Below are 11,408 nucleotides of genomic sequence, written 5' to 3'. Positions count from 1 at the left end.
GGACAGTATGAAAGAGACCATTCTTTTAGCCAGACAAATAAATGTGTCAAGCTGAGGGAGCAAAGGGTATAAATGTGTTAGAGAGAGAGAGAGACCTGGGCCAACCTTTCCGGAGTCTGCACCCTCCCTGTAATTACTTCCTTTTCCTTCAGTTGCTGCAAGTGACCAATTGAAGGTGAGAATGAGAAAAGAAATGGAAAGGGGGAGAAAATAAAGTGTTTTACTCACAGATGGTGGAGACTGGAGAGCATTTTAGTCTGTGTGAGCTCAGTTTCCATTCACACAAACACGCGCTGATTGGCTGGAGAACAAGAGTCCTTCCGGTTCTAATTCTTCCCATTGGTCAATACCTCTGCAGGAAGGTCAGGGGTGGGCCTTCTGTCGCACATGCGCAGCCTCTCCTCTCTCTTGGACATGCGCAGTCCCGTGCAGGGGGGAGGGGCAATCATACAGAGGCTTCTCGCTCTCGCCGCAGCTGTCAGCCGGAGCCGTCAGGCGGTTGCCTGGAAACCTTGCCTCGAGGAGGGGGAACAATGAGTGGGGAGGAGCTGCAGTGTCCGCGCGCCGGACCTGCGCACTAGAACCGTGAGACGTCTCCGCGGATTCTTTTGCGTGCGCCGGAAGAGTTGGTGATCCCCTATCCAATCAGCTCCCCCGTTGTCTGAAGGCAGAAGCTGGACACTGAGCAACACTGGGACCTCACAGTCCTCCTGTCTCCAACATCTGTGAGTAAAACACTTTCTTTTCTCCTCCTTTCCATTTCTTTTCTCATTCTGACCTTCAATTGGTCACTTGCAGCAACTGAAGGGAAAGGAAGTGAAATCAGGGAAAGCTTGGCCCAGGTCTCTCTCTCTCAAAGACATTGACATCCTTTGCTCCCTCAGCTTGACACATTTATTTGTTTGGCTAAAAGGATGGCCTCTTTCCCAATGTTCACAATGAAGGGCTGGTTTCTCCAGGCAATGGCTGACATTTAAGGGGACAGTAAATTAATATCAGACAGAGACATGTCTCCTGTTGTTATATGGTAGAGATTAGATATATTATTTAAAGTTATGTAATAACGTACATTTATTATTATTTCTAGCCTTGTAATATTGTACTGTAGTTATGTAATATATTTCCGGTTATTAGTCCACGGGGACCAGTGGGGTGTGGGAGTCATTGAATATATTCACGGATGAGTTGGACAGATTTTAAATAAATTGTTATGTTTTAATTCGTTTTGAAACAATGAGTGCAACAGCGTAACAGAAAAAATTGTGGGAAATGGGCACAGAGCAGAACAAGAGATATTGCCAACATAAATCCAAGCAACATATTGCGGAATTAATTTGGAACAAGATATTTGAGGGATGACATGCCAGATCAATTGGACAACCAGTTAACAGGTTAAAGTAGTGAGTGGGGAAAGAACGTAAGATTATATCACAATTCATAGATTATGATAGAATTTACAGTGCAGAAGGAGGCCATTCGGCCCATCGAGTCTGCACCGGCTCTTGGAAAGAGCACCCTACCCAAGGTCAACACCTTCACCCTATCCCCAAAACCCAGTAACCCCACCCAACACTAAGGGCAATTTTGGACACTAAGGGCAATTTATCATGGCCAATCCACCTAACCTGCACATCTTTGGACTGTGGGAGGAAACCGGAGCACCCGGAGTAAACCCACGCACCCACGGGGAGGATGTGCAGACTCCGCACAGACAGTGACCCAAGCCGGAATTGAACCTGGGACCCTGGAGCTGTGAAGCAATTGTGCTATCCACAATGCTACCGTGCTGCCCGGCCAATCCACTTAGCCTGCACATCTTTGGGTTGTGGGGGCGAAACCCACTCAAACACGGGGAGAATGTGCAACCTCCACACGGACAGCGACCCAGAGCCGGGATCGAACCCGGGACCTCAGCACCGCGAGGCTGCAGTGCTAATTCAGTTTGTAAACCCAAAAATATTACAAACAGACTAACAGCATAATCAAATTAATATGGTACGAAGTCTTACAACACCAGGTTAAAGTCCAACAGGTTTGTTTCGATGTCATTAGCTTTCGGAGCGCTGCTCCTTCCTCAGGTGAATGAAGAGGTATGTTCCAGAAACATATATATATAGACAAATTCAAAGATGCCAAACAATGCTTGGAATGTGACCATTAGCAGGTGATTAAATCTTTACAGATCTTTACAAATTAATATGAATCACACAACATAGATGACATAGAACTCCTATAGTGCAGAAGGTCATTTGCCCCATCAAGTCTGCAGTGAGCCTCAGAAAGAGCATTTCACTTTAGCCCACGCCCCATCCTATCTTCGTAACCCGGTGCATTGATCATGGTCAACCCACCTAACCTACACATCTTGGACACTAAGGGGCAAATTAGCGTGATCAATCCACTTTCACTGCACATCTTTGGACTGTGGGAGGAAACCAGAGCACCCGGAGGAAACACACATAGAGACGAGGAGAATATGCAAACTCCACACAGACAGCCCCCCAAGACTGGAATTAAACCTGGGTCCCAGGCGCTGCGGTAGCAGTACTAACCACTGTGCCCTACTCCGGGCCTAAGTTAAATTGAATTCACTCATGGAAAGCCCAGGAGGAACAAGTAAGTCAAATTGGAGCCTATGTATTTGAGATAGATTAACTGCCGCCATTAGTTAGGCGACAGAGAGAACAAGAACAGATTTTCACACCACAATCGGGCGTGCGCCATTACCCCCTCCTCCAACTCACTTTACACCAGAGGCACCAAAGTCTCCACAAACTGCTCCTTTCACAGATAAAAGCCCCGTCTGTACCAGAGTAGGATAAAGTCAACAACACATAAACCCTCCCATAATAAGAAAAATACAAAAGAATCACAACCACAATAGATCCAAGGGGACATTCCTCAATAAGACTGAGGACCCGGAGGGTTAACCCCACGGCCAGACTGTCGTTACCCTCAGGACATCTTCTCCAAAATGAGAAGAAAAGAAGGGCCAACAAGGGAATGGGGATCGAATGTCCCTCCCGCATTTTAGACCCACCTGTGAAGACCTGCATCCACCATCCACCCTTCAACAATGGTGCCACTCGGTTTTGCCATGATTAACGCTCGGATAATAGAAGACAACGGATAATAAGCACACGGCACATCTACCATAACTGAGATAAGATAATCCGAGTCCCTGCAACACTTGAGGAGAAGATATTCAATGGCGCTCACAGAATAACAACTCCCTTCACCAGGATAAAAGATAACAAATTCAGACAACGAAACAGTGATAAGGAAAGAGTCCAGATTAGAGCCTGAGTTAGTCTGAGCTGCAACCATCCCTCCAAATCCTTGTGCTTCATGGATTTAATGAAGGCAAAGGCAGTAGTCGGATTATCGAAAGTCTTGACGGAGTTGTCGGATACAATTTTCAGGGTCGCTGGTAAAGCGACATAATTCACTCCCGCAGCCTTCAGTTCCCTTCAAACTTCATCGAAGCCTCGATGCTTCGTTTGCGTTGCTGTTGAAAAATCCTGGAAGAAGGAAAATCCTCATTCCTTATGCAGCCAGGTCCCACCTCATCTTACCCGTTTCCAGGACCTACTGCTGTCTTTCAAGTTGTGGAAGTGAATGATTACAGGCCTGGGATGAAAACTATCCTTCGGCCTCAAAGACAGGATCCAATGCCCTTTCTAATTTGAAACACCCAGACTTCACATCCAGCTTGGGAAAACGTGGCAGCCGGTCCTCGAAGAACCTAACGGGAGCTTCACCCTCCACACCTTCTGGCAGGCTGACGACTCGGATGTTCTTTCTCTGACCCTCGGTTCTCCAAGTCCGCCAGGCTTCTCCCACGCCACTCAGCTGGTTCTCCAAGGATTTAATTCTTGCCTCCTCCGAGGAGGCATCTCGCTCAATGTTCAGGATTCTCTCTTCCGGATCGTCGAGCCTCTTCATGGTGTTGTTCAGCTCGGCCTCCTGAGCTGACAGATATTGAGTCAGCACACCCAGCCTCTGGTCAAGAACACGGAGAATGTCGCTGACATAGATCGGCCAATGATCCCACAGAATAAATGAGCAGGTTCGATGGGCCAAATGGCCAACTGCAGCTCCTATTTATTGTGATCTCTGTGCCCAGGACAGGAAGCAGTGAGCATGGATCTGTCAATCAGCCTGAATGAGCACCTTCAGGAGAATTGGGAGGGTGAATATTAGATACAGCAGGGTGAGAATGGAGGGAGAGTGTGTGGGATGGAGATTTTGGGGAATGAGAGAGGAAAGAATGTTATCTAGGAACTAGAATTGTCTGTTCTGAATTTCTATCCTGTATTGACAGTGATGTCTTTTGTAAATTGTTTTTACAGGATATTAGAAGAGGAGGAATTACAGACAGAAATCTCAAACTTCATGTCTCAATCTGGCTGAGCCTCTTAATTCCTTGGAACTGGATATCACCGGACTTTGAATCTCGAAGGAGAAATGTTTGCTCAATCTGTCGGCTTCAAAAGATTTTAACCATCAGTGTGACTGGAAAAGCACCGAGAGACACACAACCGAGTGAGAGTGTTCCAGAGCACTGACTGTGGAAAGAGCTTTAACCAGTTACACAGCCTGAAAAGACATCACACCATTCACAGTGGGGAGAAACTGTACACGTGTTCTGTGTGTGGACGAGGCTTCAACTGATTGTCAAACCTGGAGAGACACCAGGACACCCAAAACATGGGGAAACCGTGGAAATGTGGGCACTGTGGGAAGGGATTTAGTGCTCCATCTCAGCTGGAAGCTCATCGACGCAGTCACACTGGGGAGAGGCCGTTCACCTGCTCTGTGTGTAGGAAGGGATTCATTCAGTTATCCGCCCTGAAGTCACACCAGCGAGTTCACACCGGGGAGAAGCCGTTCACCTGCTCTCAGTGTGAGAAAGGATTCACTACTTCATCTAACCTGCTGACACACCAGCGAGTGCACACTAGGGAGAGGCCGTTCACCTGCTCTCAGTGTGAGAAGGGATTCATTGCTTTATCGAACCTGCTGACACACCAGCGAGTGCACACTGGGGAGAGGCCATTCACCTGCTCTCAGTGTGAGAAGGGATTCACCACTTCATCGAACCTGCTGACACACCAGCGAGTGCACACTGGGGAGAGGCCGTTCACCTGCTCTCAGTGTGAGAAGGGATTCATTGCTTTATCGAACCTGCGGATACATCAGCGAGTTCACACTGGGGTGAGGCCGTTCACCTGCTCTCAGTGTGAGAAGGGATTCACTAGGTTATCCAGCATGCAGATACACCAGCGAATTCACACTGGGGTGAGGCCGTTCACCTGCTCTCAGTGTGAGAAGGGATTCACTCGGTTATCCCACCTGCAGAGACACCAGCGAGTTCACACAGGGGAGAAGGTGTTAACCTGCTCTTCGTGAGAGAAGGTATTCAGATATCCATACACCCTGCAGGAACACTAGCGAGTTCATACCTGGAAGAAGCCATTCACCTGCTCTGAGCAGGGGAGACATTCAGTGATCGGTCCCAACTCCGGAGACACTAGCGAGTTAATTCTGGGGAGAGACCATTCATCTGCTCTCAATGTGGGGAGGGGTTTTGTGATTTGTGACTCCAACAAGTTCACAATAAATTACAGATGTTGGCTCCGTTGTTATTGTTTCTGCTCTCACTGGCATCCAGGACTGCATTCTGCTCATTGACATCTGGTGAATGGTGATGATTGGAGGGTTTCTTTCTGCTGGACTGGCCAGTCTAACACCTCTGCCTCTGGTGGGCTGATCATTTTTGAGGCTCGTTGCGATTACCTGGTTCCAAGTTTGTCGAGGAGCACAGAATGAAAAGGTGTTTGCACGTTGGAAGATATTTAGTTCCCAAAGCAGCCATGTCGCCATGAAGATGGGTTATGGTGGTTACAGGGTTCTTTTGTCTAATTTATCTGGGTGTTTCTCGCAGAAGGAAACTGTCATGGTATGAGGGGCAAGATGTCTGTGGTAGATTGGGAAATTACAATAAACGTATCACTGAAAGTGGCAACGCAGGTGGATAAGGAGCTAAGAAGGCAGACGGCATGCTTGTCTTCATTGGTCGGGGCATTGAGTTTAAAAATTGGCAAGTCATGCTGCAGCTGTACAGAACCTTAGTTAGGCCACACGTGGAATATTGCCCACAATTCTGGTCACCACATTACCTAAAGGATGTGGAGGCTTTGGAGAGAGTACAGAGGAGTTTTACCAGGATGTTGCCCGGCATGGAGGGTATTAGCTGTGAGGAGAGGTTAGATTAAAGTCAGATTGTTTTCACTAGAGCGACGGAGGTTGAGGGACAACCTGATAAAAGTTTACAAAACTGAGTGGCATGGACAGAGTGGATAGTCAGAAGCTTTTTCCCAGTTTGTAAAAGTCAATTACCAGGTGACATAGGTTTAAGGTGCGAGGGGCAAAGTTTAGCCGAGATGTGCGAGGGAGTTTTTTTTACACAGAGGGTGGTGAGTGCCTGGAACTCGCTGCCGGAGGAGGTGGTGGAAGCAGGTACGATCGTGACGTTTAAGAGGCATCTTGACGAATACATGAATAGGATGGGAATAGACGGATACAGACCCTAGAACCACAGAAGGTTTTAGTTTAGTCAGACATCCTGATCCAAGCAGGCTTGGTGGCCGAAGGGCCTGTTCCTGTGCTGTACTGTCCTTTGTTCTTTGTTGTTCTTTGAATGCCGATAGACAGGCAACCACTCGCATTTTATTTACATAAAATATAGATACCTTTAAGAAGCAAAAATTAAACAGCAAAATGAAGCTATCGTGACTAACAAGAAATGTTAAAGATTCCATTAGATCAATGGAGGAGACAATATAGTAGTGAGCCTGGGGATTGGGAACTTGTTTTAGAATTCAGCAAAGGATCAAGAAACTGATGAAGAGAAAATAGAATATGAGAGCAAACTGGGGAGAACTGGAAAAGCTTCTATTGGAATGTGAAAAGGAAAAGATTAGCAAAGACCAATGTGGGTCCATTCCAGGCAGAGACAGGAGAGTTTATAATGGGTAATAAGGAAATGGCAGAGAAACTAAACAATGTGTGTCTGTCTTCACAGAGAAAGATACAGAAATTGTCTGAAAAATATCAGAGAACCAAGGGACCAGTGAGCAGGAGGAACTGAAAGAGATTAGTATTAGTGAGAAAGTAGTACTGGAGAAATTAATGTGGTTGAAAGTTAATAAATTTCCAAAAGCTGCTGCTCTCCATCCCAGAGTGTTGAAAGAGGCGGCTGGAGAGATAGTGGATACATTGGTGATCATCTTTCACAATTCTACAGATTCTGGAATGGTTCCTGCAGATTGGAAGGTGGTAAATGTAACCCCACTATTTAAGGAGGGAGAGAGAAAACGGGGAACCACAAACCCATTAGCCTGATATCAGTAGGAGGGAAAATGCTACAATCTATTATAAAGGATGTGATAACATACGAATTAGGAGCAGGACTAGGCCACTCGGCCCCTCGAGCCTGCTCCACCATTCAATAAGTTCCCGGCTGATCTGATTGAAACCTCAACTCCACAGAGGCCCCTTAGAAAATACGTCTGAGGAAATAGTAAGAATATTCTTTATTATTATAATCTTTATTATTTTCACAAATAGGCTTACATTAACACTGCAATGAAGTTACTGTGAAAATCCGCTAGTCACCACACTCCAGCACCTGTTCGTGTACACAGAGGGAGAATTCAGAATGTCCAATTCACCTAACAAGCACGTCTTTTGGGACATGTGGGAGGCACCCGGAGGAAACCTACGCAGTTTTGGGGAGGACGTGCAGACTCTGCACAGGCAGTGACCCAAGCCGGGAATTGAACCCGGGTCCCTGGAGCTGTGAAGCAACAGAGCTAACCACTGTGCCTTCATGCTGCTGTGTCAGTTATGGGGAACAAGGAAATGGCCGAGGAGTTAAACCGACATTATGCATCAAGATACTTCGAATATCCCATTAATATTAAAGAATACGGAGGGAGCAATTAAGTACCATCACTGGAGAAGTCGTATTGGACAAACTAATGGGGATAAGATAAGTCCCCTGGATGGCTGCATCCTCGGATCTGCAGGGATAGTGGATTGATTGTAATTTTAAAAAAATCCTTGGATTCTGGAGCAGTACCAGAGGATTGGAAAACTGCCAATGTGACAACCCCCCGATTCAGAATGGGAGGGAGGCATAAAATGAGACACTATAGGACGATTAGCCTAACATTTATTATTTATTTGTTGTTTTTTTTAGCTTAACGTTTATTATTGAAAAAATGTTGGAATAAATGAGGAAGTAATAGCAGCACATTCAGAAAATCTGAAGATATTAAGGCTGAGAGATTTTTTAAAAAATGTAAATTTAGAGTTCCCAATTCATTTTTTCCAATTAAGGGGCAATTTAGCGTGGCCAATCCACCTACCCTGCACATCTTTTGGGTTGTGGGGGCGAAACCCACGCAAACACGAGGAGAATGTGCAAACACCACACGGACAGTGACCCAGAGCCGGGATCGAACCTGGGACCTCGGCGGCGTGAGGCAGCAGTGCTAAACACTGTGTCACCGTGTTGCCCAGCTGAGATAGATTCTTGATCAGTCAGGGAACCGAGGATTACGAGGAAAGGGCAGGAAAGTGAACGTGAGGAATGTTGGTTTCAGCCATGATCCGATTGAAATGTGCAGCAGGCTGGAAGGGCCGAATGGCCTACTCCTATTCCTTATGGTCTTATTCCCACCTACCCCTGATAAATTTTCACCCCCTTGCTTTTCAAGAATCTATCCAGCTCTGCCTTCAAAATATTCACAGACTCTGTTTCCACTGCTCTTTGAGGAAGAGAGTTCTAAAGACTCACAACCCTCTCAGAGAAAAAAGTTCTCCTCTGCCTTAAATGGGCAAGTTATTACTTTTGAAGTGACTCCAATTTCTAGATTCTCCCACAAGAGGAAACATCCTTTCCACATCCACCCTGTCAAGGCCCCTCAGGATCTTTCACGGTTCAATCAAGTCACCGAAACTCCATCGGACACAAGCCCAGCCTGTCCAATCATTCCTCATAAGACCAGCCTCCAATTCCAGGTACGAGTCCAGTAAACCTTCTCTGAACTGCTTCCAACACATTTATATCATTCCTTAAACGAGAGCAATACTGTACACAGTGCTCCAGATGTGGTCTCACCCATGTCCTGTATAACTGAAGCATAACCTCCCTACTTTTGTATTAAATTCCCCTCACAATAAACAATAACATTCCATTAGCTTTCCTAATTACTTGCTGTACCTGTATACTCGCCTTTTGTGATTCATGCTCTTGGACACCCAGATCCCTCTGAATCTCAGAGCTCTGCAATCTCTCACCATTTAGATAATAAGCTTTTATATTCTTCTGGCCAACATGGACAATCACACCTTTTCCCACGTTCTCCAATTGACAGATCTTATTCCACTCATTTAACATCTACCTTTGTAACCTCAATATGTCCTCTTCACAATTTACTTTCCTACCTATCTTTGTATCATTGGAACATAGGAGCAGGAGTTGGCCATTCAGCCCGTCGAGCCTGTTTCATCATTCAATACGATCATGGCTGATCATCCACTTCAATGTCTTTTCCCCCACACTATCCCCATATCCATTTGTGTTATTGGTATTTAGAAATCTGTCTCTGCTTTAAATACACACAGTGACTGAGCTCCCACAGCCCTCTGGGGTAGAGAATTCCAAAGATTTACAACTTGTAGATCTCTGTAGATCAAACCATTGCCCCGTTCTATCCCCATATCCCTGTCAGTTTATTTCCCTCAAAAGCCCATCCAATTTCCCTTTGGAAACATTCCAACATCTCTACTTCTACCCGCATCATAGGAAGTGGCTTCCAGGTATTTCCCACTTTCTTCAAATGCAAATGAGTCTCAGAGAGCACAGAAAGAGGCCATTCTGTCCATTGTTCCCATGCTAGCTCTTTGAATGAGTTATCTAATTAGTCCCATCGCCCGGTGAGTTTCTTTTTCTACAGAATCTGTCCAGTTCCCTTGTTAAAGTTACAGTTGAATTTACTTCCTGCACCTTTGTCAGGCAGTGAATCCCAACAACTCGTTCTGTTTTAAATCGAATAATTTTACGATATGCTGTTTGGATTTTCACGGGGGATTTGAAATGGAGAGAAAGACATGGTTGTTACACAAAATCAAGACTCAGTCTTTATGAGTGATCTTCATGAATGGGCAGAGTGTGAAATACCCAGGTTTGCGGTGCCAAGGTGCCAGTCTGCCAGTGTCAAGGTGCACACGTTCCAGGGGCTGGGCTGGAGAGCCACCCTGCCCTATCCCTGACCACTCGGGGGCCTCCAATGGCCCGGGAACCCCTCAGGTACCGTGATGCCTGGCCCATGTCTGTGTGGGCCAATACTAATCGGCGTCCATGTGACCGATGGGGACTCGGACTCTCCTGCGATCTAACTGGCGCACTTGGATTCGCGCCTTGCGCATCGTGGCCATGAGATTGTGCCCTGATTCTCATTTGCTGTAAAAATGTCAAAGGTTAATTGCTGTGTATGTAAAGAACGTGCAATGAAGATAAATGTACTGGCAAGAGAGACCTTCAAGTTCTGATTAGCCACAACATTTGAAACTGTATGAATAAGGGATTGTATAGAATCGGATAAAGGGTTAGTATGAAACAGTTCTATTGTACTCCTGTCTAAGATAATGAGAGAAGGTGGTGTCAGTAATTGGGGATCCAATTAAATTAATCCAGTGACCAAATTGACCAATTGTCATGTTACAACAGGCCCAACTCTGACGTGAGGTAATGGTCACTTTGGGGATAAAAGTAGAGGTTCTGAAGGTCTTCCTTGCTGGAGACTCCTTTACTGAAGACTCCTGAGGCCGAGTTCCAAGGAAATTACTGTCAAAAAAGGAGCCAGAGAGGGTTACGCTTCTACAGACTGACCACCCACATGAAGTTGTAAAAGTCAATGTCTTTTGTTCAGTAAACCTTATTTATTTAATAAACCTATTTTAAAATCTACTATCCAGAGAATTCTGCCTTAGTCTTAATTGGTTAATTTATTAAATGGTAGGTTGGGTGGTGTGGCTGAAAACAATTAATTTCCAGAAAACAAGATCAGATAACCAAAATCTTCAATTTAAAAACTTGCATTTCTATAGCGCCTTTCACAACCACAGGATATCCCAACGTGCTTTCCAGTCAATTAAATATTTTTGAAGTGTCACTGCTGTAATGTAGGAAAAGCAGCAGCCAATTTACACACAGCAAGATCCCACACACAGCAATGTGATAATGAGCAGATGATGTGTTTTTGGTGATGTTGATTGAGGGATAAATATTGACCAGGACACCGGGGATAACTCCCCTGCTCTTCTTCAAAATAGTG

General features: G+C 45.6%; 1 long non-coding RNA gene across 1 annotated transcript; it reads left to right on the top strand.

Annotated features, from left to right (window-relative positions):
- Nucleotides 1–452: 452 nt before the first annotated feature.
- LOC140420608 (uncharacterized) lies at nt 453–5,643 on the top strand. The gene is made up of 2 exons (XR_011946472.1): nt 453–725; nt 4,353–5,643. It is a non-coding gene; the product is annotated as an uncharacterized lncRNA (long non-coding RNA).
- Nucleotides 5,644–11,408: the final 5,765 nt, after the last annotated feature.

The sequence above is a fragment of the Scyliorhinus torazame genome, chromosome 5 (assembly GCF_047496885.1).
Source record: "Scyliorhinus torazame isolate Kashiwa2021f chromosome 5, sScyTor2.1, whole genome shotgun sequence".
NCBI lineage: Eukaryota > Metazoa > Chordata > Chondrichthyes > Carcharhiniformes > Scyliorhinidae > Scyliorhinus > Scyliorhinus torazame.
The sequence above is the reverse complement of the archived record's forward strand: the minus strand, read 5'-3'. Positions and strand labels throughout refer to the sequence as shown.